Source organism: Salvelinus sp. IW2-2015, linkage group LG16, assembly GCF_002910315.2.
Source record: "Salvelinus sp. IW2-2015 linkage group LG16, ASM291031v2, whole genome shotgun sequence".
NCBI lineage: Eukaryota > Metazoa > Chordata > Actinopteri > Salmoniformes > Salmonidae > Salvelinus > Salvelinus sp. IW2-2015.
The window spans coordinates 26,572,268-26,597,371 of record NC_036856.1 but is presented as its reverse complement, the minus strand read 5'-3'; the positions used below and the strand labels follow the sequence as shown (position 1 = coordinate 26,597,371).

The following is a 25,104-nucleotide window of genomic DNA, read 5'->3' as shown; positions in this document are numbered from 1 at the left end:
GGTCCAGTAGTCCTACACTATTATTACTATGTTTATTATTATTTAAAACATTTTTTTTATTTAACCTTTATTTAACTAGGCAAGTCAGTTAAGAACACATTCTTATTTACAATGACTATGTAGGCCTATACAGTAAATCTCCCACATCCAGCATGCTGCAAAACCTTTAGTAAAACAGTAGCCTAAATACAGTTTATTTGTCAGCTTGCAAACCTGCAAACTGACTTTGCACTGAACTATGCCCCAGAGAGCTATCATTAATGGAATGTGAGGTCAATAGTGATAACACAATAAAGACTATAGTTCAAGTACTGTGCCAGATTTCATGTTCTTGCTGTACTTTATACCCTTATCAATGGGATACATTTCAGAGTAGGCTATGATATGGTGATAACAATTGCTAAAATAAAAAGTCCATCATTTTCAAACAACCAAAGGTCATGTCTGAAGACCCAAAATAAATATGAAGTTCTGTATTTGGCTAATATTGTCTTACTGGCTTTGTTATTTCTGTGGATTGTGTGGGTTTACAGTTGAGTTGAACAATAGTCCTGGTCCATTTCGATTATACAGTATATCTCTCCTTGTTCCACTCTTATTTGTTCAGAATCTAAGAAACGGATAGTTGAAATAGTGACGCAAGCTCCCACTTAGTCCTAAAATGCAGGAGCTTTTCTTAAATTGCTTTCAATTTTAACTGTAGGAACCATTGAGCTATAAAATAACCAAAAATATTTAAAGTTCGTGCCCAACTTTTAAAGGGACGTTCTGTTTGACGTAAATCCTGTTGTGAAAACGCACAATCCAATGATACGACACATCAGCTGCTAAGCACCTATTTTCCCGCGCGCACAGTAAAGGTTGGTTGACTCGTGAGTTTGACCTAATTGGCACTCTGCCAACGCAGTGAGCGCTCATGAAGGCCAAAGATCTGGAACATTTGTATAACAGGAATTCAGAGAGCGCGTGCGTAGCCAAAAACCTGACCATTCTTAAAAAGATTCACATGAAACAAACATAGRAGCCAACATGTTGTTTACACCATCTAATAGCAAAATAAGGATTGTGTTTGCTGTCATTCTGTTTTATGATAAGTATATATACAACTAAAAGCACATTTCTATTAATGAACAAAAATATAAATGCAAAATGCAACAATTCCAAAGATTTTACTCAGATGATCCAGCAGGTGAAGAAGCTGGATGTGGAGTTCCTGGGCTGGCYTGGGTACATGTGGTCTGCGGTTGTGAGGCTGGTTGGATGTACAGCCAAATTATCTAAAATTACGTTGGAGGCGGTTTATAGTAGAGAAATTGACATTCAATTCTCTGGAAACAGCTATATTGGACATTCCTGCAGTCAGCATGCCAATTGTATGCTCCATCAAAACTTGAGACATCTGTGGCATTGTCTTGTGTGACAAAACTGCACATTTTAGAGTTGCCTTTTATTGCTCCCAGCACAAGGTGCACCTGTGTAATGATCATGCTGCTTAATCAGCTTCTTGATATGCCACACCTGTCAGATGGATGGATTATATTGCAAAAGAAGAAATGCTCACTAACAGGGATGTAAACAAACAAACAAACATCTTAGAGAAATAAGCTTTTTGTGTGTGTGGAAAATGTCTGTAATCTTTTATTTCAGCTCATGAAACATGGGACCAACACTTTACATGTTGTGTTTATATTTATGTTCAGTATACATAGGCCTACATGAAGAAAATGTTTGTAGGGTAGGCTATTATGAGAAAAAGTGTTCACTAGCAACAAATGATAGGCCATGCGCTGCGTTCATATGCTTGTCCGAGCTTCCTATTTCCTACCTGTGATGTCGGAAATACGACTTCGTTTCATTCATGTACTTTTGGTCGGAACAATTCTTCAACCTATAATAAGACTTTAGCTATCTTGATAAGGTTGATAGGCTAGCTAACGTTGCTTATAATTAACTTATATAGCTTTCTTAATATCTGTAGTTGTTTAAAACGGATTTGTTATCATCTTTTGTTCCCCACTTGTTAACTTATTCAGACTTGAAGGGTCTTTCAAGTGAACTTACGAGTAGGAACTAGGAACTTCCAATATCACGGATAGTACATAAACACAGCAATAGACCCGTTCTAGATACACAACAACTATAATAAAATTAAAGGAAATATGACAAGAATATAAAAAATAACAGTACTTTACAATATTGCATGGAAGAAACAAAAATGTGTGTGGCTGTGTGATGGTAACCCTTTTAGTTTACAGATAATGAACCACTAATATAAACTATGAAACATAATAAATCATTGAATATATATGATTCATATAAAACATCTGGTTTTGTATTTAATATTCCTATAAAATACTAAATTAGCCATTTATCCATGTTGACTTTAAAGTGAATAATTCCGTATATATGCCTATACGCAGAACACTTTTTTGAAGTGCCTCGAAAATTTATAGGCTACTTCTTTCCAAAAATATAATAATTCAACAACAAAACTATTATGGTTATGGTGGTTGTGCTAGGCTATATGCTTTGTGTTATTATCTAAGCGAAACATAATTCACTCAAACGTCTTACAATATTTGTAGGATATTGATGAGTTTATTGTGCCAAATTGAATGCTCAGTAAAAATGCGCATGCGCGTCAGGAGACCGCGGTAGGCCCTGCTGTTTATCCAACTCCAGTTCAACCCAGCGCAGAAAAACAAGGAGCAGGAAAATCCCGATGAACAGAGAAGGTAAGAATTACATTTTTACCGACAAAATCCACAATAATTTGGAAACGCGCCTGTCATAGTGCGGACGCAGTCATATTGAAGAGGACTAAACGGAGATGTATTTTTGTTGCTGCTATGTTTGCTTGATTCAGAAGGCCTGGTGACCCACATTCATAATCTAGGCTACAAATACCGGAGAGTGAGCAGCAGAACGCCGCAGATGTTTTTGAGGTTTAAATATTCCCCGGGTTTCGTATGTTTACAATCTTCTGTAATATTGTTGATATATCTGTCGCATAATGTGTTAACTTTGTTTCTATATTTAACCTGGTTGCTCGCAGTGACCCCTGTTTTGGAGTGATGAAACGCGCAGTTGGTTTCGGGTGCGCGTTTGGAATGACAGCACAGTTGCGTCTGTTTCACAGTAATTTCTAGCGATGTTCATTTTGGGGTTGAACGCTGCGGTTGTGCAGCGAAGTGGCCAGTAGCTGTGGATGCGATTGTTACGTTTTTACTGTGCAATCGTATGCTTTCTCATGGATTTGGGCTCTCCCGTGTGAAACAAATCCAAGTTACCCAGAACATTTTCACCTAGGTTCCGCGGACGCAACCTGTAAACGTAGCGAGCGGGTTGATCCAGTGAGAAATTCAAATCAATATTATGCAGAGGAAATCCGTTGGCTATAACGGGGATGAACATTTAGCATGAGCTTGAATGGGTTTGTCAGTGATCAGATATGCTGCCAATGGGCATAATGGACACTGTAATCAAGAATGAGCTACAGTTACAATTCGAACCTCGGATTTTGGCTCATAGAATGAGGGAGAGCATTGTGCGCCAGTAAACAACTAAATAGCTGCAGTTTGGAACATTTGAGAAAAATACACAAAATGTAGGCTATGGGTAAAAAAATGCAGAACACTTATAGTTGTAAGCAGATACAGTGGATCTTGTAAGCAACATTTTGAGCATATATACTGAACACAAATATAAATGCAACATGCAACAATTTCAAATATTTTACTGAGTTACACATCATAAAATGAAATCAGTCAATTGAAATAAAATCATCAGGCCCCAATCTATGGATTTCACATGACTGGGCAGGGGTGCAGCCATGGGTGGGCTGTGGTGCAACCATGGGTGGGCATAGGCCCACCCACTGGGGAGCCAGGCCCAGCAAATCAGAATTAGTTTCCCCCCACAAAATGGCTTTATTACAGACAGAAATACTCCTCAGCGTATGGTAMAGAAATTAACTCTCAATTCTCTGGCAACAGCTCTGGTGGACATTCCTGCAGTCAAGCATGCCAATTGCACGCTCCCTCAACTTGAGACATCTGTGGCATTGTGTTGTTTGACACCACTGCATATTTTAGAGTTGCCTTTTATGGTCCCCAGCACAAGGTGCACTTGTGTAATGATCATGCTGGTTAATCAGCTTCTTGATATACCACACCTGTTAGGTGGATGGATTATCTTGGCAAAGTAGCAATGCTCAAATTGGTGGAGATTTTGAGAGAAATTTTGAACATTTCTGGTATTAAAAAATTAATAATTCAGCTCATGAAACCAACACTACGCGTTGAGTTTATATTTTTGTTCAGTGTATATGGCTTTTGACTCGGCTACAATGTATTCCARTGGTAAAAGTCTAAATGGCTTTAGGTTACTCAACTGATTGGGTTACTAGAACTATCTGACCATCTTCATTCTATTATTTTACTGCCTTGATGTAGGCTACAAATGTTGTTTATTTATGCACGGAATGCCTGACAAATGCAATTTGGGTTCACTGGCTCCTGTGATGCTCAGTAGTGTTGGATAGCCTTGAAAACATACCGATATGTTTCTTAATCAGCTGTAAAACAAGCAATTCCATGGTAGGTAACGGTGACACAAGACTCCGATTTTTCACTTTAAAATGTATGTTAAACAAAAACCAATGATTGCAAAGTTAAACAAACCATACAACTCTATACACAATTTTAGTAACAGAGTGATGCACTGTTTGTGCAGTCATTGTTAATAAACTTTGCATCTGCACTCAGTTACTGTGTAATTGCCCAGTATCATCTAACAATGGCCAATGTTTGCCTAGTCCAGGATGGATACGTCATCTGTTATTGATAAGTTGCCCTCTGACTTATGCCGATCCAATATCTACACTGACGGATGCAGCGTGTAACCAATGCTGAAACATCCATTTAACCATGCAAATGAAATAACAAGTTGTTCAGTGGCTCTATGGTTGAACAAGTTGAGGGCAGGCCATGGTTAGTAATTCCTATTCTGTAATGGAATAAAGATTCCGCACACTCAGGATCAATGCACAAATTTCATTTAATTAGGCTAAGCTTTCAGTCGCAAGATCTTCATCAGAGCATACACATTCTTATCATTCTTAATAGTTATCCACTCTGAGCTGTATCTGTTTTGTTGACAGTACTAGAGATACCTAGTTTGCCCTGCATCTTGTGATATCTTTAGTGCTGCGTCTGTGTGACTTGTCTGAGTGACCTTAGTGTTGTTTGTGTTTAGGGAGTTTGTGGAGAAGTTGTCCTTGAGTACTGCACAGAGTATGGCCTTTATGGCCCTTGGCAGCTCTCTTCCCTCAAACCATCATTGGGTGCCACGTCACAGCTCTCACACAATATTGGGCAGGAAGCCATAACCTGCTGCACAGTAGCCTGTTGTCTGAATTCTAGAAACTGCACAGTGACTTTTGGTTTGACCGTGGCCAAGTTAGGTGTGTCAGTCACTCCCCAAATAGTACACTGTTTATTTCTTAGCCTAAACCTTGTATTCTTAGAAACGGCACAGTAAGGAAATATGTTTGAGGCGAGGTGCATTTTGACACCTAGACTCCGGCATACAATATTAGCTGCCCTCAGATGGAGTGACGTATGGTGTTGTTCATTTGATGCCAAGATAAAATCAAATCAAAGTTTATTTGTCACGTGTGCCGAATATAGCAGGTGTAGACCTTACAGTGAAATGCTGACTTAAAGGCTCTAACCAACAGTGCAATKAAAAAAAAGGTATTAGGTGAACAATAGAAAAGTAAAAAATAAAAACAACAGTAAAAAGACAGTGAAAAATAACAGTAGTGAGGCTATAACAGTKGCGAGGCTATATACAGGCACTGGTTAGTCGGGCTGATTGAGGTAGTATGTACATGTAGATATGGTTAAAGTGACTGCATATATGATAAACAGAGAGTAGCAGTAGTGTGAAAGAGGGGTTGGTGGGGGGCGGGACACAATGCAGATAGCCCAGTTAGCTAATGTGCGGGGGCACTTGTTGGTCGGGCTAATTGAGGTAGTATGTACATGAATGTATTGTTAAAGTGACTATGCATATATGATAAACAGAGAGTAGCAGCAGCGTAAAAMAGGGGTTTGGGGGGGCACACAATGCAAATAGTCCGGGTAGCCATTTGATTACCTGTTCAGGAGTCTTATGGTTTGGGGGTAGAAGCTGTTGAGAAGCCTTTTGGTCCTAGATTTGGCATTCCGGTACCACTTGCCATGCGGTAGTAGAGAGAACAGTCTATGACTGAGGTGGCTGGGGTCTTTGACAATTGTTAGGGCCTTCCTCTGACACCGCCTGGTGTAGATAGAGGTCCTGGATGGCAGGCAGCTTTGCCCCAGTGATGTACTGGGCCGTACGCACTACCKTCTGTAGTGCCTTGCGGTCGGAGGCCGAGCAGTTGCCGTAGTAGGCAGTGATGCAACCAGTCAGGATGCTCTCTGTTGCAAGTCCCATTGATTTGAAGGTGGGGTGAATTAGCTGGCTAGTTGATTGCCAGTCTTTTGCTTTTTAAAGAAGCACAACACAACAGCCTAGGGATCTCTAAGCTGAACCTGACAACTGATTCACTGCAGCAGGGCATGGCAGCTCAGATCGTATGCCCACCGACTACAGTTACATTACAGCCTGATAGTATTATGTCCTTAGGGCTTTTGATCTTGGAGCGTGTTATTAGTTCTTCACTGCAAAATACCTTTTGACTGTCTTGAAATCAATTGCAGTGTTAAACAATCGATCCAAACCTTTGTGAAATGTGTACATAATAAGCTGTGGAGTTCGGGAATTGATCCATGATGTGGGGGTGTGATGACTTCTCTGTTGGAAATAATTAATGAGGAAACACACAAACAGAATGTCCTTTTTAAAGGTGGCAGAGTGAGGAGAGATAGAAACAGGCATGTGGTAGTACGGCTGTAAGCCCACATCCCTTGTGTAGCTACTCTGAACTTACACTCATTTTCATTATGATCTTCCAGTAGAATGGAGGCTGATATGCAAATCCAGCTCGTTCCAATAAGCCTACTTGACACTTCTGTTCCCTTTTTAGGTATAGAGGTGGTCTTTTCCAGTAACGTATCTAGGTCTAACTCAGTGTAGGACACCACCTCTCTTCTTGGGATGCTTGTCAACCGTTTGATGCGAACTGACCACTCTGTGTCATGATGTTCAGGAAGCAATGGACGCAGATGGCTTTTTCTACTAGCATAAGCTTGTCTCTGGCATTTGTACGCTATTGTGGTGCTGCCTGAAATTACAGCCTTTGTTATAGCAGAGCACCAACGCTTTCGTCACCGACAACACAAAATGTCACGTCTTTGACCATCYTCTGAAATAGCAAGCCTTTAGCTACATTTTTTATTTAATGAGCATCTTATTGGAAAGGATAATTTGGCCTTTTGTTTTAACGCACAACACATCCATTTAATCCTTTGGTGTTGAAGTTCATTGCTCTTATATAGCATTGACTTCATCTTCAAATTGTCGGGTTTAATGTCTTTTTCTCTTATGTTTTCCTTGTATATTGCTAGAAGTTTGAGGGTAGGTTAACTTTAGTCTAGCACTACCTAGGTCAGACATAAATGTCAGTGGTGACGGTGGATATTCTGTGTAGAATGTGATCTCCACTCAAGGGGTGCCCTCCTCTACAGTGGTAATGGCTGTCAGACTGGCTCTGTCTTTGTGCAAAGAGGATGGAAACAGGGATTAGTTTGCTTTCATCAGAATGTAGCCTAATTTCCTTGATTTATTATAGCACTGGAATTGATTGTGTGTGTTTCTGACTGGTGTGTGACTACTGTGGGAGCTTCAGGATGACCCAGATGTTTTAGTTGTGATTCATCTCTAATCAAAACCTCTGGGAGTAGCAGAGCAGGCAGGACGACTCTCTGGGCTGACGGTTCTAGAACAGAACCATCAGCACTGCGCTTCTCTCACATGGCACCACCTTGTCCTCTGAAAACATACACAGTCCACCACAGCCAACCCCAATGAAACCCAAATCTACACCATAACACCATCCTCGGTCCAACAGCTTATTGGATTAATATAAACCAAAACTGCAGACTTAAGAGCAAGAAAGAATGTGATGGGTGTTTTGAGGCTGTTTTCCCAAATAGTGGATTGTATTAGGCTAGTATCCAATTCCCTCTGGGTCTCTGCCTGCTAAAGACTGAATTCTGGCACGATACATTGTTTGTTTCTTTGGCTGGTCACAAGGACATTTGAGAAGCTTCAGGAGGGTCATGTCACAAGAATGTTAGGTAACAACTGTTTCATATTCCTACCATGTAGACTATCCCAAACCACAGCGCAATCTTGATATAATTTGAGTATGATTATCATTGGCCTTTGTTTTTCTATTTTCCATGTGGACATTTTGAACAAGGCGGATGTGCTGAGACCACAGTCTGCAGAGGGTTAGTTGCCTTACAAGACATCTCTTAAAGTGAAGGAAGTAAGGAGATGAGGAAAAAGGCTGCATGGATTTTGAGGAATGTACAGTCTGTATGCAAGGATTCCATTTAGACTGGCACCATAGGTGTGACGGTCTGAATAATTTCTGCATAAACGCTGTGACGAATTTAGGTTATGTGTATTTGTAATTTAGATTTGATGATCTAGCTATGTGGCAGCCTATTGGGGGATGGGTTTCTCAATGCTGGTCTTTGGGTTTGCCGAAGTAAAGTCGTTGGTAGAATGTGTCCAGGTAATAAGTGAAAATGGTGTTGCGTAAGTGTTTTGGGATCATGGCCTGATTTAAAAAAAAAAAAAATATATATATATATATATATATATATATATATATATATATATATATATATATATACACACAGTATATCACAAAAGTGAGTACACCCCTCACATTTTTGTAAATATTTGAGTATATCTTTCCATGTGATAACACTGAAGAAATGACACTTTGCTACAATGTAAAGTAGTGAGTGTACAGCTTGTAAAGCAGTGTAAATTTGCTGTCCCCTCAAAATAACTCAACACACAGCCATTAATGTCTAAACCGCTGGCAACAAAAGTGAGTACACCCCTAAGTGAAAATGTCCAAATTGGGCCCAAAGTGTCAATATTTTGTGTGGCCACCATCATTTCCCAGCACTGCCTTAACCCTCTTGGGCATGGAGTTCACCAGAGCTTCACAGGTTGCCACTGGAGTCCTCTTCCACTCCTCCATGACGACATCACGGAGCTGGTGGATGTTAGAGACCTTGCACTCCTCCACCTTCCGTTTGAGGATGCTCAATAGGGTTTAGGTCTGGAGACATGCTTGCCCAGTCCATCACCTTTACCCTCAGCTTCTTTAGCAAGGCAGTGGTCGTCTTGGAGGTGTGTTTGGGGTTGTTATCATGATGGAATACTGCCCTGCGGCCCAGTCTCCGAAGAGAGGGGATCATGCTCTTCAGTATGTCACAGTACATGTTGGCATTCAAGGTTCCCTCAATGAACTGTAGCTCCCCAGTGCCGGCAGCACTCATGCGGCCCCAGACCATGACACTCCCACCACCATGCTTGATTGTAGGCAAGACACACTTGTCTTTGTACTCACCTGGTTGCCGCCACACACGCTTGACACCATCTGAACCAAATACGTTTATCTTGGTCTCATCAGACCACAGGACATGGTTCCAGTAATCCATGTCCTTAGTCTGCTTGTCTTCAGCAAACTGTTTGCGGGCTTTCTTGTGCATCATCTTTAGAAGAGGCTTCCTTCTGGGACGACAGCCATGCAGACCAATTTGATGCAGTGTACGGCGTATAGTCTGAGCACTGACAGGCTGACCCCCACCCCTTCAACCTCTGCAGCAATGCTGGCAGCACTCATACGTCTATTTCCCAAAGACAACCTCTGGATATGACGATGAGCACGTGCACTCAACTTCTTTGGTCGACCATGGCGAGGCCTATTCTGAGTGGAACGTGTCCAGTTAAACCGCTGTATGGTCTTGGCCACCGTGCTGCAGCTCAGTTTCAGGGTCTTGGCAATCTTCTTATAGCCCAGGCCATCTTTATGTAAAGCAACAATTATTTTTTTCAGATCCTCAGAGAGTTCTTTGCCATGAGGTGCCATGTTGAACTTCCAGTGACCAGTCAGTATGAGGGAGTGTGAGAGCGATGACACCACATTTAACACACCTGCTCCCCATTCACACCTGAGACCTTGTAACACTAACGAGTCACATGACACCGGGGAGGGAAAATAGCTAATTGGGCCCAATTTGGACATTTTCACTTAGGGGTGTACTCACTTTTGTTGCCAGCGGTTTAGACATTAATGGCTGTGTGTTGAGTTATTTTGAGGGGACAGCAAATGTACACTGTTATACAAGCTGTACACTCACTACTTTACATTGTAGCAAGGTGTAATTTCTTCAGTGTTGTCACATGAAAAGATATACTCAAATATTTACAAAAATGTGAGGGGTGTACTCACTTTTGTGATATACTGTATATATATACACAAAATAATGATAGCCTGACTATCTTGGGATAAATAGGTAAAAGATCTATTGAATACTGTTTCTGATGTTGATGTCATTGTCTACTGTTGTACTTGTACTTGTTTTTGTTTGTGTTGTTGGTGTATTGATATGATGTAGGCTAGTCTTAGAAAGCTTGGACATACTGAGGGCTCCTTGATGACTTTGCCAGAGCAGTCTGTCTGTATCTTGCATCTCCAGAGAGCACACTCTTCCTCATTCAGCAGTCTGTAACTGTGGGAATTTCCCCTATAGCCAATGATCTCACTGTCTGGGCTACAGCAGACAGACAACCGCTGAACTGATGTCTCCTTCCACCCTCCCTCCATTCAGCCCCATGACTGAGTTTGATGATATGAACATTAGGCCTAATGGAGTAGATCTCAGCAGGAATACATTGTTGCTGGGCTGTAGTTGGTCATCTGTAGGGTAAATTCAAACCTTTTGGGAAAACTCTGCAACAAGTATTGGGATTAAAGGCTCAAAACTGAAGACAATTGTGCCTTTGATAAATTGACATCCCTGATAATCATCACCATTGGCTGTGATGCTATTAAATTAGAAGTTTAATTGTCATATGCAGACAGTGTTTGGCAGAGCGTACCACCCTCTGTAGCGCTTTGCGGTCCCTGGCTGTGGAGTTGCCGTACCAGGCTGTGACGCAGCCCGACAGTATGCTCTCGATGGTGCCCCTGTAGAACACGGAGTGCCCTCGGAGACAGTCTACATTTCTTCAGCATCCTGAGGTTGAAGACTCTGTCGTGACTAGTTCACCATGGTGTTGGTGTGGTTTGACCATCTCAGCTCCTCGGAGATGTGTACGCTGAGGAACTTAATGTTTTTGACTGTCTCCACGGTGATCCCGTTGATGACCAGGAATACGACTTTCCCGAATTGGATCCTTTGTTCGTACCCCCCAGGGCAATTGAACTTATCCCAGAGGCTGCTCCAAGACGCCGCTGGCAGAGAAGGGGTATTCGGGGTGGACTTCTAGTCCGACTCAGGAGGCGGGCACACCATCCACCGCTTCCGATTAGATTACTCGCTAATGTTCAGTCTCTGGACAATAAAGTAGACAAGCTCAGGTCGAGGATCTCCTTCCAGAGAGACATCAGGGACTGTAACATACAGAATCATGGCTCTCTCGGGATATACTGTCCCCGTCCATACAGCCATCTGAGTTCTCAGTTCATCAAGGCAGAAAGGAATAAAGAACTCTCTGGGAAGAAAGGCGGTGGTGTATGTTTCATGATTAACTACTCATGGTTTGATTGTGATACCATACAGAAACTCAAGTCCTTTTGTTCACCCGACCTAGAATACCTCACAATCAAATGCCGACCGTATTACCTTCCAAGAGAATACTCTTCAGTTATAGTCACAGCCATGTATATTCACCCTCAAGCTGATACCACGACGGCCCTCAAGGAACTACACTTGACTTTATGCAAACTGGAAACTACATCCTGAGGCCGCATTTACTGGTGCTGGGGATTTTAACAAAGCACATTTTGAGAAAAACACTACTGAAGTTCTATCAACACATTGACTGTAGTACTCGCTTAGGAAAAACATTAGATCCCTGCTACTCGCCTTTTCAAGACTCCTACAAGGCCCTCCCTTTGGCCCTCCCTTTGACAAATCAGATCACGACTCCTTTTGCTTCTCCCTTCCTATAGGCAGAAACTTGAACAGGAAGTACCCGTGCTAAGGACTATTCAAGTCTGGTCTGACCAATCGAAATACATGCTTCAAGATTGTTTTCATCATGCGGACTGGGATATGTTCCGGGTAGCTTCAGAGAATAACATTGACGTTTACCCGGACACTGTGACTGAGTTCATCAGGAAGTGTATAGGGATGTTGTTCCTACGGTGTCTATTAAAACCTACCCAAACCGTGGATGGATGGCAGCATTCTCGCAAAACTGAAAGTGCGAACTACCGCATTTAACCATGGCAAGGTGACTGAGAATATAGTTAAATACAAACCGTGTAGTTATTCCCTCCGTAAGGCAATCAAACAAGCAAAACGTCAGTACAGAGACACAGTGGAGTTCCAATTCAACAGCTCAGACACGAGACATATGTGGCAGGGTCTACTGACCATCACAAGATTACAAAGGGAAAACCAGCCACGTTGCGGACATCGACGTCTTGCTCCTAGACAAGCTAAACGCCTTCGCCCGTTTTGAGGATCACACAGTGCCACCGACGCGGCCCGCTCCCAAGTACTGTGGGCTTTCATTCTCCGTGGACGACGTGAGTAAGACATTTAAGCGTGTTAACCCTCGCAAGGCATGTTAACCCGGCCCAGACAGCATCCCAAGCCGCGTCCTCGGAGCATGTGCAGACCAGCTGGCTGGAGTGTTTACGGACATATTCAATCTCTCCCCATCCCAGTCTGCTGTCCCCACTTGCTTCAAGATGTCCATAATTGTTCCTGTACCGAAGAAAGCAAAGGCAACTGAATGAAATGACTATCGCCACGAAGCACTCACTTCTGTCATTATGAAGTGCTTTGAAAGGCTAGTTAAGGATCTGTTGTGTCTTTGGCTATGCCGGATTAAGTGATATGCCATGCTATTCTATAAAATAATTTCTCTGTAATTAATATTACCTGACTAAGCTAATCAGGTAAATGTAATTAACTAGAAAGTCGGGGCACCACAAAATAATGTTTATAGAGCTGGTCTCATCCGAATAAACTCTTAAAGACCTAGTAATCGTTTACATCAGTAGCAGTCAATATTTAATCCTCACCTTATTCAGTCCCATCTGAAAGTTGTAAATTCGAACCCTGGCTAACAAGTTGAATAAGCATATACAATATACAAAATTTGGTTTAATTATTTATTTACTAAATAGCTAACTAATCACACATAATTACATCTACACAGAATGGATCATACATTGATTACAAATTATGTCATAAAGGAAAACGTCCCTAGCGGACGGAACAGATATGACGGCTGGTTACACAAAGAAAGGGGGTTGGGTTTTGAATGAAAGAGCGGGAAGAATGAGGAACAAAAATATCTCTATCGATCTCTTTCGGGCCGTAGGCAGCTATGCTATCGTAAATACAGTATCTTATGCATTCTAAATAAGGAAAATGCAATAAATATTTACTCTGAGCTGCGCTTCGGTAGATTGGTCGTAGATAGGCCGGGTTGTTCAGCATGGATCTCTTGTCCTCTGAAGAATGTCTCTGGTGGTAAACTGGAAACGTTGTAGTATCGTTGTGTGTGTTAGACTGGATACGTCGTCCGTCCTTTCCCATCCCACGTTTACAGCGGCTGCTGCTAACTCAACGGCTAGGAGGTATCACTTCTGGAGTGAATCAGAGTTCAAAGTTCATACCAGGTTGCCATACTTTTAAGCTCGTGCTATATTCTGGCTGGTATAGTCGAAATTCATCCTTTCGGCGTGTTGATCGTCATCTTCACGTTGAAATTCGATGCTATTTTCATTAGGTTCTTGTCGTTCAAACAGAGCTCACGCTGAGGTTGGCTTAGTTCTGTAGGTGATCTTTGTCCTTTCAACGTGAGGACCGCAAGTCCTCACGTCCTTGGAACAGAAAGTTGAATTTTCGTCAACGGGTTTATATTGTGGTGAAAGAAGGGCGTGTTTCATAGTTTACAACCAATGTCTGTTCACTTGGGCAGGGCCTCTGAGTGAGCAGAGTTTCTCTATGACAAACCGTTCTCTCATTTAAGAAGCTAAAATTACATTTAATCTTTTCACAAATAGTTTCATATTTAAACATTTAAATTGCACAACAATTCCATGTGAATCTGATAACTACAATGTGTCGACTTTCCAAGATAGTTTATGTCATCCTGTCATTAGTAGTAATGGCTCAGARAACAACTGATCTGAGATCATATTCATTAAGTACCAACGCATATTTTTAACTGGTTGAATTACCGAAATATGGTTCCATTTCCCACCTTTTGATGTTACCAGACTCTCTTTGTTACAAAGGCTTTACAAGAGTCAACTCTATAGAGTAGAGAGAGAGAAAAGGGGAAAGGTATTTATTGGGGTCATAAACCTCCCCCAAAAGGCCAACGTCATGACAGATCATATTAACTCCACCTTTCCTGACACACTAGACACACTTCATTTCCCTTACCGACTCAATAGATTCACAGACGATACAATCACCATCGCAATGCACACTGCCCTATCCCATCTGGACAAGAGGAATACCTATGTAGGAACGCTGTTCATTCAACACCATAGTACCCTTCAAGCTCATCATTAAGCTCGGGGCCCTGGGTCTGAACTCCGCCCTGCGCAACTGGGTCCTGGACTTCCTGACGGGCCGCCCCCAGATGGTGAAGGTAGGAAAGAACACCTCCACTTTGTGATCCTCAACACAGGGGCCCCACAAGGGTGTGTGCTCAGCCCCCTCCTGTACTCGCCTCTTCAACCTCAGGAGGCTGAAGAAATTTGTCTTGGCCCCTAAGACCCTCTGAAACCTTTACAGATGCACAATTGAGAGCATCATGTCAAGCTGTATCACCGCCGGGTACGGAAACTGCACAGCCTGCAACCACAGGGCTCACCAAAGGGTGGTACGGTCTGCCCAACGCATCACTGGAGGCACACTGCCTGCCCTCCAGGACACCTACAGCACCCGATGTCACAGGAAGGCCAAAAAGATAATCAAGAACGTCAACCACCCGAGCCATTGCCTGTTCACCCAGCTATCATCCAGAAGGCGAGGATGGTACAGGTGCATCAAAGCTGGGGCCGAGAGACTGTAAAACAGCTTCTATCTCAAGGCCATCAGACTGTTAAATAGACATCACTAGCCGGCCACCACCCAGCTACTCAACCCTGCACCTTAGAGGCTACTGCCCTATAAACATAGACATGGAATCAGTGGTCACTTTAATAATAGAACACTAGTCACTTTAACAATGTTTACATACTGCTTTACTCATCTCATATGTATACTGTATTCTATTCTACTGTGTTTTAGCCAATGCCACTCTGACATTGCTTGTCCTAATATTTATATATTTCTTTATTCTATTATTTTACTTTTAGATTAGTGAATTGTTAGATACTACTGCACTGTTGGAGCTAGGAACATAAGCATTTAGCTACACCCGCAATAACATCTGGTAAATATGTGTATGTGACCAATAAAATTTGATTTGAGGATGGGGGCGTGCCCAAGTACACAGGGAGTACAGGAGGGGACTGAGGACGCACCCCTGTGGGGCCCCCGTGTTGAGAATCAGTGTCGGAGGTTTTGTTGCCATATGTGTGTGCAGTAGGTGAGGTGTTTGTTGACTCTGTTGTCTGTTGAGTCAAACTAGTGTAGCAGGTGACTGTGAAATCGGAAATGTTTTTTGTTAGTCTGTTTGACCCCAGCCAATAAAGACAACCTTTGGACCAGGCGTGTCTGCAGGACTTTTTCACATACAGAGAAAAACGCTCATGTAGGCCAACACTCATGATGCATATGGGGGTAGGTGGCGACCAGTGTGCAGTTGGCATGGCATCTTTTAATTTCCTCCTCTCATGTGCTGGCCTGGCAGTGCTCATTCCCCCTCTTTCTTTCTCTTTTTTTTTTAAACCCCACTGATCCAGTTGGCTGCAGTGCGGGGCCCTTGGTATGGTTCAGGCCCCTGTGGGACAGTGGCGGGACCCCTGCCAGCCTCTCCCTTCTCCCGCTGCTAGTGGAAACCGCTGCTCTACTCTCAGACATTCCTGTCTGTGGGCTGTGGGACACATGCAAGCAAAGACTCCTTTTGTGCTGCCCGGGGCTGCGGATGCATGTTCTTGGGTGTAACACAGCTGGCTGCCCAGCTCTGGGGGGCTTCAGCTGCCCAGTGGTGGAGAGACTGGCTGGGGTGGGCAGGGCACTGGGCAGCAGCATGGATAGAGGAATAGCTCCAGACCTAGGCTTTAGCCTAAGCCCAGCTACAGTATGGGTCAATGACCATCAGAAGAATCAAGCCTGCTGCTGTTTGTCAGTAACTTCACTTACCAAGAAATCCACTGTATTCTCTGTTTTCTTGGAAATGTCAGCCTACTAACTAGAAGCCATTAACCACAGTGTGCACTGTAGCAGGCACACCCTCTCTTATTTTCTGAGCGTGATTAACAGGGAGAGGTGCAGCCTCTGATCTGATAGCGGGAGAGAAAGATGGTGTATATGCAAAGTGTGTGTAAATGTGTATTTGGTTGCAGTTCCCAGCAGTGAATGTGTTGATGCTCGTTGGTGGTTTCTGACTGCATTAGATTAATGAGGGATTCTCTGCCACAATGGCTGTGTTTACACAGGCAACCCAATTCTGATCTTTTTTTCCACTAATTGGTCTTTTGACCAATCACATCAGATTATTTCACATCATATCAGAGCTGATCTGATTGGTCAAAAGACCAATTAGTGATTTWAAAAAAATCAGAATTGGGCTGCCTGTGTCAACGCAGCCATAGAGCAGAACCTCTAATCCAGTTTATTGTCTGAAGGTTTTAAATGTTGACGATGCGAGCCGATGGACCCGTTTCTATGGCTATGGCGGACTCATTTTTCCCATCCCTACTGTAAGCTCCCTGCTGCTACTTTTCAGACGTTGACACTCGGGCTATCCTACCCACTCACTAATAAATGGACCACAAGTCCTCATTGTGTCAGGAATGGTACATACAGGTTTAGGCTCAGTTTAGAGAGGACCCGTTCTGTATGCCAAGGTCCATATGATCCGGATCAGATTTCTTTGTTTAATCTAGGTACGTTTTTTTTTGTTCTGTTTTCCTTACCTTTATTTTCTGTATTCCTTCTTTGTTCTGCTCTGTTTACCCTGCTATATTCATTTTAACCCTATTTTATTTTTTACAATGCTTCTAGACCAGAATGGGGAAAGCACTTTCCTTGATGGAAAGAGTTTCTGCTGTATAATGGCAGGGGGGTGGGCATGCTTGGTGATTGAGTCTCTCTATCTCTCATATATTAAAAACAGGGAGTTTCTACTGTATAACATAGAAAGCACACGTATGGGGACAGTCTCTTCTCTATAGCATTACGGAACACTCAAACGGTAATGGATGGTTTAGACTGCTTGCGAGCAACATCCTGTGATGGAGGTAGGTACTCTCTGCGGTAGTTAGACCATCATAGGGCAGCCTCAGCCAGATATGAAGGGATTCTCTCTCTGCTCTGTTATAGAATAGGGGAGGCTCACTCGGTGATGGAGTCTCAACTGTAGAGGAATTCAGCTAGGCTATTTTTACCCTGCATGGCGCGGGCGGTTGCTATGGCGTTGCCGATGGGCACCGTCGCTATGAGTGCGTGATGACAAGCGGCACCGAGGATCCACTTCACGCACAGCACATCAGCACAATTTGTGTGTGTAGAAATGGTGAGAAAGTGTTGGAGTGAGATTTTGTGAGTGCGAGAAGCTATGTATTTGAGGCTACTGAGAAATGATGAAGGGGCTTCTGTGTGGGAGGTGTATTTATCTGTTCGGGTGTATATGAGGGAGAAAGAGAACATTTGCGGCGTCAGTGATTTGAGTGGCTGCTTTAAACATTTATCTTTCCCTTCCACCACTTCATTTTCCATTTCCCTCCCTCTCTTCTCCGAGTCTCCCTCTCTTCTTTTCGTAGTTCCTTTGTCTCACTACTGCCCCGGGGAAGCCAGGATGCATTTGGTTACTGTGTGATTGGCTTCCAAATGTTGTAAAATGCCGGTTAGGGACTTGATTGGCTGTTCAGGGCTCATGGTGACATACTCTGCTCACTGGTTGGCTGCTCAGGGTTTTACGGTGACTGAAAGMGCTCTGTTATTGGCTGCCTGTGGAGCTGTGATGAAGTATAAAGGGGAAGGAGGAAGAAAGTAGGTCATTGTGTCAGCAGGTCAGTGAAGCACTGAGTGCAGTTATACAAGCACAGCTTTTTGCTGCAGCTACCGCTTGTGTTCCTGCTGCTACTGCAACTATTGCTGCTTTAAAGGAAACAGAAATGTTGCTATTAACCCTACTTCCTATCATTCCTTTGCTCTCACATCATGCTTTGTCTGCATGTCTTTTCCCACTGTCAACACTGTCAACACTCTTTTCAGTGTTGACAAAGTTTTAGTGATTGTCAGCTTTTAAAAAAACAGTGTATGAATGAAACAGTGCTCTCTGCTTTGGTCTGATTACCCCTCCAAAAGCTGTAGGTGAGATGAGACACAATTCACTTGCTGTGACCCATATTCACCTTATGTAGCCCTGCCCACTTGACCCGAGCTATTTTGAACGCGTTTGTCTTTCAACTTCCTGCGCATTGACACACAAGCAAAACCATTGTAAAATATGAAATACGTTTGTCAAAACTATTAAATAATGTGCACAGAATTTGAAATATGTTATTATCTGTTGAGGAAAATGTATGTGTAACGGATGTGAAATGGCTAGCTAGTTAGCGGTGGTGCGCGCTAATAGCCTTTCAATCGGTGACGTCACTCGCTTTGAGACCTTGAAGTAGTGGTTCCCCTTGCTCTGCAAGGGCCGCGGCTGTTGTGGAGCGATGGGTAACGATGCTTCGTGGGTGACTGTTGTTGATGTGTGCAGAGGGTCCCTGGTTCGCGCCCGGGGCGAGGGGACGGACTAAAGTTAAACTATGAAAACATTTGAAATGTTAGCCAATTTTTTTTCCAATCAATGCTTGAATGGACAATGTCGTTAACGCAGAATATCAATGACAAAAGGCAAACAGTGCRGAAGTGTTTTATGTAAATAACATTAGGATATTTTATCTGTTGTGCCTCAAAGCTAACTAGCTAACCTGCCGTGTTAACTCTATGGGAATGCTCATTATGCTAATGTCAGCTTCCGAGTGCTTTTACTACGAAAACACATTTTTCAATGTTTTTCCCCACCATGAAATGACCATATCTTTCAATTCTGTGCACTTTATTTATAGCCTGATGACACTAATTTCATCCGCTGCTCTGTTGTTTGCCACATGCTTGAGTGTGAGACGGCCATCACTGAAGTCGTTTGTGGTGACGAGGGGCGTCAACAGCGATTTTTGAGCATCTCTAACCAATGAGTATCAAAGCCAATGACCAATTTTCAAATCGCTGCTTGTCCACGTGTTCTGGCTCTGGCCCAACCCATCGGTTTCTGGACCAATCAGATGGCGCCCTTGTTGCCAGGTTACATAAGGTGGATAGAAACTCTGCTGCTGCTGTTACATACATGGTCATGTTGAGAATTTATTAAACCTGTAACCTTATGTTATCGACAGAGACCCTCACATTTTATGTTATGGACAGAGTCGTCATTCTCTGTGTGATGTGTTTGTGGTGTGAGAGCCTGTGTGTCGTGCTGCTTGTGCAGGTCAAATGTATCTGTTTTTTATTTATTTCACCTTTATTTAACCAGGTAGGCTAGTTGAGAACAAGTTCTCATTTGCAACTGTGACCTGGCCAAGATAAAGCAAAGCAATTCGACACATACAACAACACATAGTTACACATGGAATAAACAAAACACACAGTCAATAATACAGTAGAAAAAATAAAACAAAAAGTCTATATACAGTGAGTGCAAATGAGGTAAGATAAGGGAGTTAAGGCAATAAATAGGCCATGGTGGCGAAGTAATTACAATATAGCAATTAAACACTGGAATGGTAGATGTGCAGAAGATGAATGTGCAAGTAGAGATACTGGGGTGCAAAGGAGCAAGATAAATAAATACAGTATGGGGATGAGGTAGATAGATGGACTGTTTACAGATGGGCTATGTGCAGTGATCTGTGAGCTGCTCTGACAGCTGGTGCTTAAAGCTAGTGAGGGAGATATGAGTCTCCAGCTTCAGTGATTTTTGCAGTTCGTTCCAGTCATTGGCAGCAGAGAACTGGAAGGAAAGGTGACCAAAGGAGGAATTGGCTTTGGGGGTGACCAGTGAGATATACCTGCTGGAGCGCGTGCTACGAGTGGGTGCTGCTATGGTGACCAGTGAGCTGAGATAAGGCGGGGCTTTACCTAGCAGAGACTTGTAGATAACCTGTAGCCAGTGGGTTTGGCGACGAGTATGAAGCAAGGGCCAACCAACGAGAGCGTACAGGTCGCAGTGGTGGGTATTGTATTGGGCTTTGGTGACAAAACGGATGGCACTGTGATAGACTGCATCCAATTTGTTGAGTAGAGTGTTGGAGGCTATTTTATAGATGACATCGCCGAAGTCGAGAATCGGTAGGATGGTCAGTTTTACGAGGGTATGTTTGGCAGCATGAGTGAAGGATGCTTTGTTGCGATATAAGAAGCCGATTCTAGATTTAATTTTGGATTGGAGATGCTTAATGTGAGTCTGGAAGGAGAGTTTACAGTCTAACCAGACACCTAGGTATTTGTAGTTGTCCATGTATTCTAAGTCAGAGCCGTCCAGAGTGGTGATGCTGGACGGGCGGGCAGTGATCGATTGAATAGCATGCATTTAGTTTTACTTGCATTGAAGTTACGTCCAGAAAGCAGAAAAATGGGCATAGCTGAAAGTCAATGGGCTGTGACAATGCCCCTCCCCCTTCCTTTCAGGCACTTGGGGTCACACTTTATTTGGGTAGTCCATCTGTAGATGCTCTATAGATTTCCCAGCACTCCCCTCATTCACCTAGACACTCCGCCACAGCCACCACACCCCAATGTCTGTCTTTGTCTCTCTTGGTCGCTCTCTTTCTCTCCCAAAAATATGTTCATAGTTTAACATGTTGGAAAACATTCACTTTAATGGTCTGTTCTATCCAGGCATTAGTCCAGTTTGTGTGAAAGCATTGCAGTCTGTTGGGTCAGAATGGGATTAATCATGATACTGGTCATTTTAGGAAAGCTCACTATTAGAGACTTATATTGGTCAGTCGAGCTCCACTGTTGACGTCCTTGCATTGGCACAAGTAGGCATTATTAGGATCCCTAACTAGTTTAGAGACTAGGGCCTGTGTCTAAACCAGGATTTTATCATGTCAGTTTGTGGCTGTCATGACCTTTCTGGCTCTTTTTTTATTTTTTATTTAACCTTTATTTAACCAGGTAAGCTAGTTGAGAACAAGTTCTCATTTACAACTGCGACCTGGCCAAGATCTAGCAAAGCAGTTTGACAAAAACAACAACAGAGTTACACATGGAATAAACAAGTCAATAACACAATAGAAAAAAAGAAAGTCTATATACAGTGTGTGCAAATGGCGTGAGGAGGTAAGGCAATAAATAGGCCATAGTAGCGAAGTAATTACAGCTTAGCAAATTAACACTGGAGTGATAGATGCACATCATCATCTGCTCAAGTAGAAATACTGGTGTGCAAAAGAGCAGAAAAGTAAATAAAAACAATATGGGGATGAGGTAGGTAGATTGGGTGGGCTATTTACAGATGGGCTATGTACAGCTGCAGCGATCGGTTGAATCAGCTTTTCCATCATCATGTGTCATCGCTAAGGATATAAGGTTATGTGTACGTCTATATGTAAGGTTATGTGTGTGTCTGTTGCAGGGTTTAAGGATGTGTGTGTTTTCAGGGTATATGTTGTGTGTTTTTTCTTATTTTAGATCCCTGAAGGAAAACGTATGTTTTCTAGTCCAGTAACTTAGCGGCTCCAGACGAACCATGTGATCGGTAAGTGCTCACCTCTGCTCTGTACTAAACATATACAGTGAGGGAAAAAAGTATTTGATCCCCTGCTGATTTTGTACGTTTGCCCACTGACAAAGAAATGATCAGTCTATAATTTTAATGGTAGGTTTATTTGAACAGTGAGAGACAGAATAACAACAAAACAAAAATCCAGAAAAACGCATGTCAAAAATGTTATAAAATGATTTGCATTTTAATGAGGGAAAAAAGTATTTGACCCCCTCTCAATCAGAAAGATTTCTGGCTCCCAGGTGTCTTTTATACAGGTAACGAGCTGAGATTAGAAGCACACTCTTAAAGGGGTGCTGCAATCTCAGCTTGTTACCTGTATAAAAGACACCTATCCACAGAAGCAATCATCAATCAGATTCCAAACTCTCCACCATGGCCAAGACCAAAGAGCTCTCCAATGATGTCAGGGACAGATTGTAGACCTACACAAGGCTGGAATGGGCTACAAGACCATCGCCAAGCAGCTTGGTGATAAGGTGACAACAGTTGGTGCGATTATTCGCAAATGGAAGAAACACAAAAMAACTGTCAATCTCCCTCGGCCTGGGGCTCCYTGCAAGATCTCACCTCGTGGAGTTGCAATGATCATYAGAACGYTGAGGAATCAGCCCAGAACTACACGGGAGGATCTTGTCAATGATCTCAAGGCAGKTGGGACCATAGTCACCAAGAAAACAATTGGTAACACACTACGCCGTGAAGGACTGAAATCCTGCAGCMCCCGCAWGGTCCCCCTGCTCAAGAAAGCACATATACATGCCTGTCTGAAGTTTGCCAATGAACATCTGAATGATTCAGAGGACAACTGGGTGAAAGCGTTGTGGTCAGATGAGACCAAAATGGAGCTCTTTGGCATCAACTCAWCTCGCCGTGTTTGGAGGAGGAGGAATGCTTCCTATGACCCCAAGYACACCATCCCCACCGTCAAACATGGAGGTGGAAACATTATGCTTTGGGGGTGTTTTTCTGCTAAGGGGACAGGACAACTTCACCGCATCAAAGGGACGATGGACGGGGCCATGTACCATCAAATCTTGGGTGAGAACCTCCTTCCCTCAGCCAGGGCATTGAAATCGGGTTGTGGATGTGTATTCCAGCATGACAATGACCCAAAACACACGGCCAAGGCAACAAAGGAGTGGCTCAAGAAGAAACACATTAAGGTCCTGGAGTGGCCTAGCCAGTCTCCAGACCTTAATCCCATAGAACATCTGTGGAGGGAGCTGAAGGTTCGAGTTGCCAAACGTCAGCCTCGAAACCTTAATGACTTGGAGAAGATCTGCAAAGAGGACTGGGACAAAATCCCTCCTGAGATGTGTGCAAACCTGGTGGCCAACTACAAGAAACGTCTGACCTCTGTGATTGCCAACAAGGGTTGTGCCACCAAGTACTAAGTCATGTTTTGCAGAGGGGTCAAATACTTATTTCCCTCATTAAAATGCTAATCAATTTATAACATTTTTGACATGCGTTTTTCTGGATTTTTTTGTTGTTATTCTGTCTCTCACTGTTCAAATAAACCTACCATTAAAATTATAGATTGATAATTTCTTTGTCAGTGGGCAAACGTACAAAATCAGCAGGGGATCAAATACTTTTTTCCCTCACTAGCTCTGCTTAGCCCACTGATATGCTAAGTGACATTTTTGCCATATTGCCATATAACATTTATCGAATACATTTATTTCAGATAGCCTCTGTACCGTAGGTTCTTGTCTATGGTTGAATTGGGATTGAGTAAATAGAACATTTTACAGGTTAACTCATGTAATGTCTTCTGTTTTGTAACTAGTTAGAGCATCCGATGTAGCTGTCATGTGGTACGTCCACAGCCCAGCACGGCGGAATGCCCAGCTCAGCAAGGAGCCATTGACAACCGCTGGCCTTTGACAAAGGATCCTCCCAGTGACTCTTGTAACTACCTCCCTCCCCTAGGGGACACACAGACCCCACAGTGCCTCCACATAGGGTGGACCTTCATCCTACACCACACTCCTCATCCTCCCACAGAGTCTGTTAGACAGGAGGTAAGGTTGGGCCGGGTGCTGCTGCCCTTCAGGAATAGAGGCTGTGCATTATTCTGTGTGAGATATATATTATCTCACTCACACACACACACACACAACACACACAACACACACACACACACACACACACACACCACACACCACACACACACACACACAACACACACACACACACACACACACACACACACACACACACACACACACACACACAGTTGAAGTCGGAAATTTACATACACCTCAGCCAAAACATTTAAACTCAGTTTTTCACAATTCCTGACATTTAATCCTAGTAAAATTCCCTGTCTTAGGTCAGTTAGGATCACCACTTTATTTTAAGAATGTGAAATATCAGAATCATAGTAGAGAGAAGGATTTATTTCAGCTTTATTTCTTTCATCACATTCCCAGTGGATCAGACGTTTACATACACTCAATTACTATTTGGTAGCATTGCCTTTAAATTGTTTAACTTGGGTCAAACGTTTCGGGTAGCCTTCCACAAGCTTCCCACAATAAGTTGGGTGAATTTTGGCCCATTCCTCCTGACAGAGCTTGTTTAACTGAGTCAGGTTTGTAGGCCTCATTGCTCGTACACGCTTTTCAGTTCTGCCCACCAATCTCTCATAGGATTGAGGTCAGGGCTTTGTGATGGCCACTCCAATACCTTGACTTTGTTGTCCATAAGCCATTTTGCCACAACTTTGGAAGTATGCTTGGGGTCATTGTCCTTTTGGAAGACCCATTTGCGACCAAGCTTTAACTCCAGACTGATGTCTTGAGATGTTGCTTCAATATATCCACACAATTTTCCTCCCTCATGATGCCATCTATTTGTAAGTGCACCAGTCCCTCCTGCAGCAAAGCACCCCCACAACATGATGCTCCACCCCCGTGCTTCACGTTT

General features: G+C 43.0%; 1 pseudogene; it reads left to right on the top strand.

Annotated features, from left to right (window-relative positions):
* Positions 1-2,648: 2,648 nt before the first annotated feature.
* Positions 2,649-25,104, top strand: part of LOC111975703 (circadian locomoter output cycles protein kaput-like) — a 56,810-nt pseudogene continuing 34,354 nt past the window's right edge.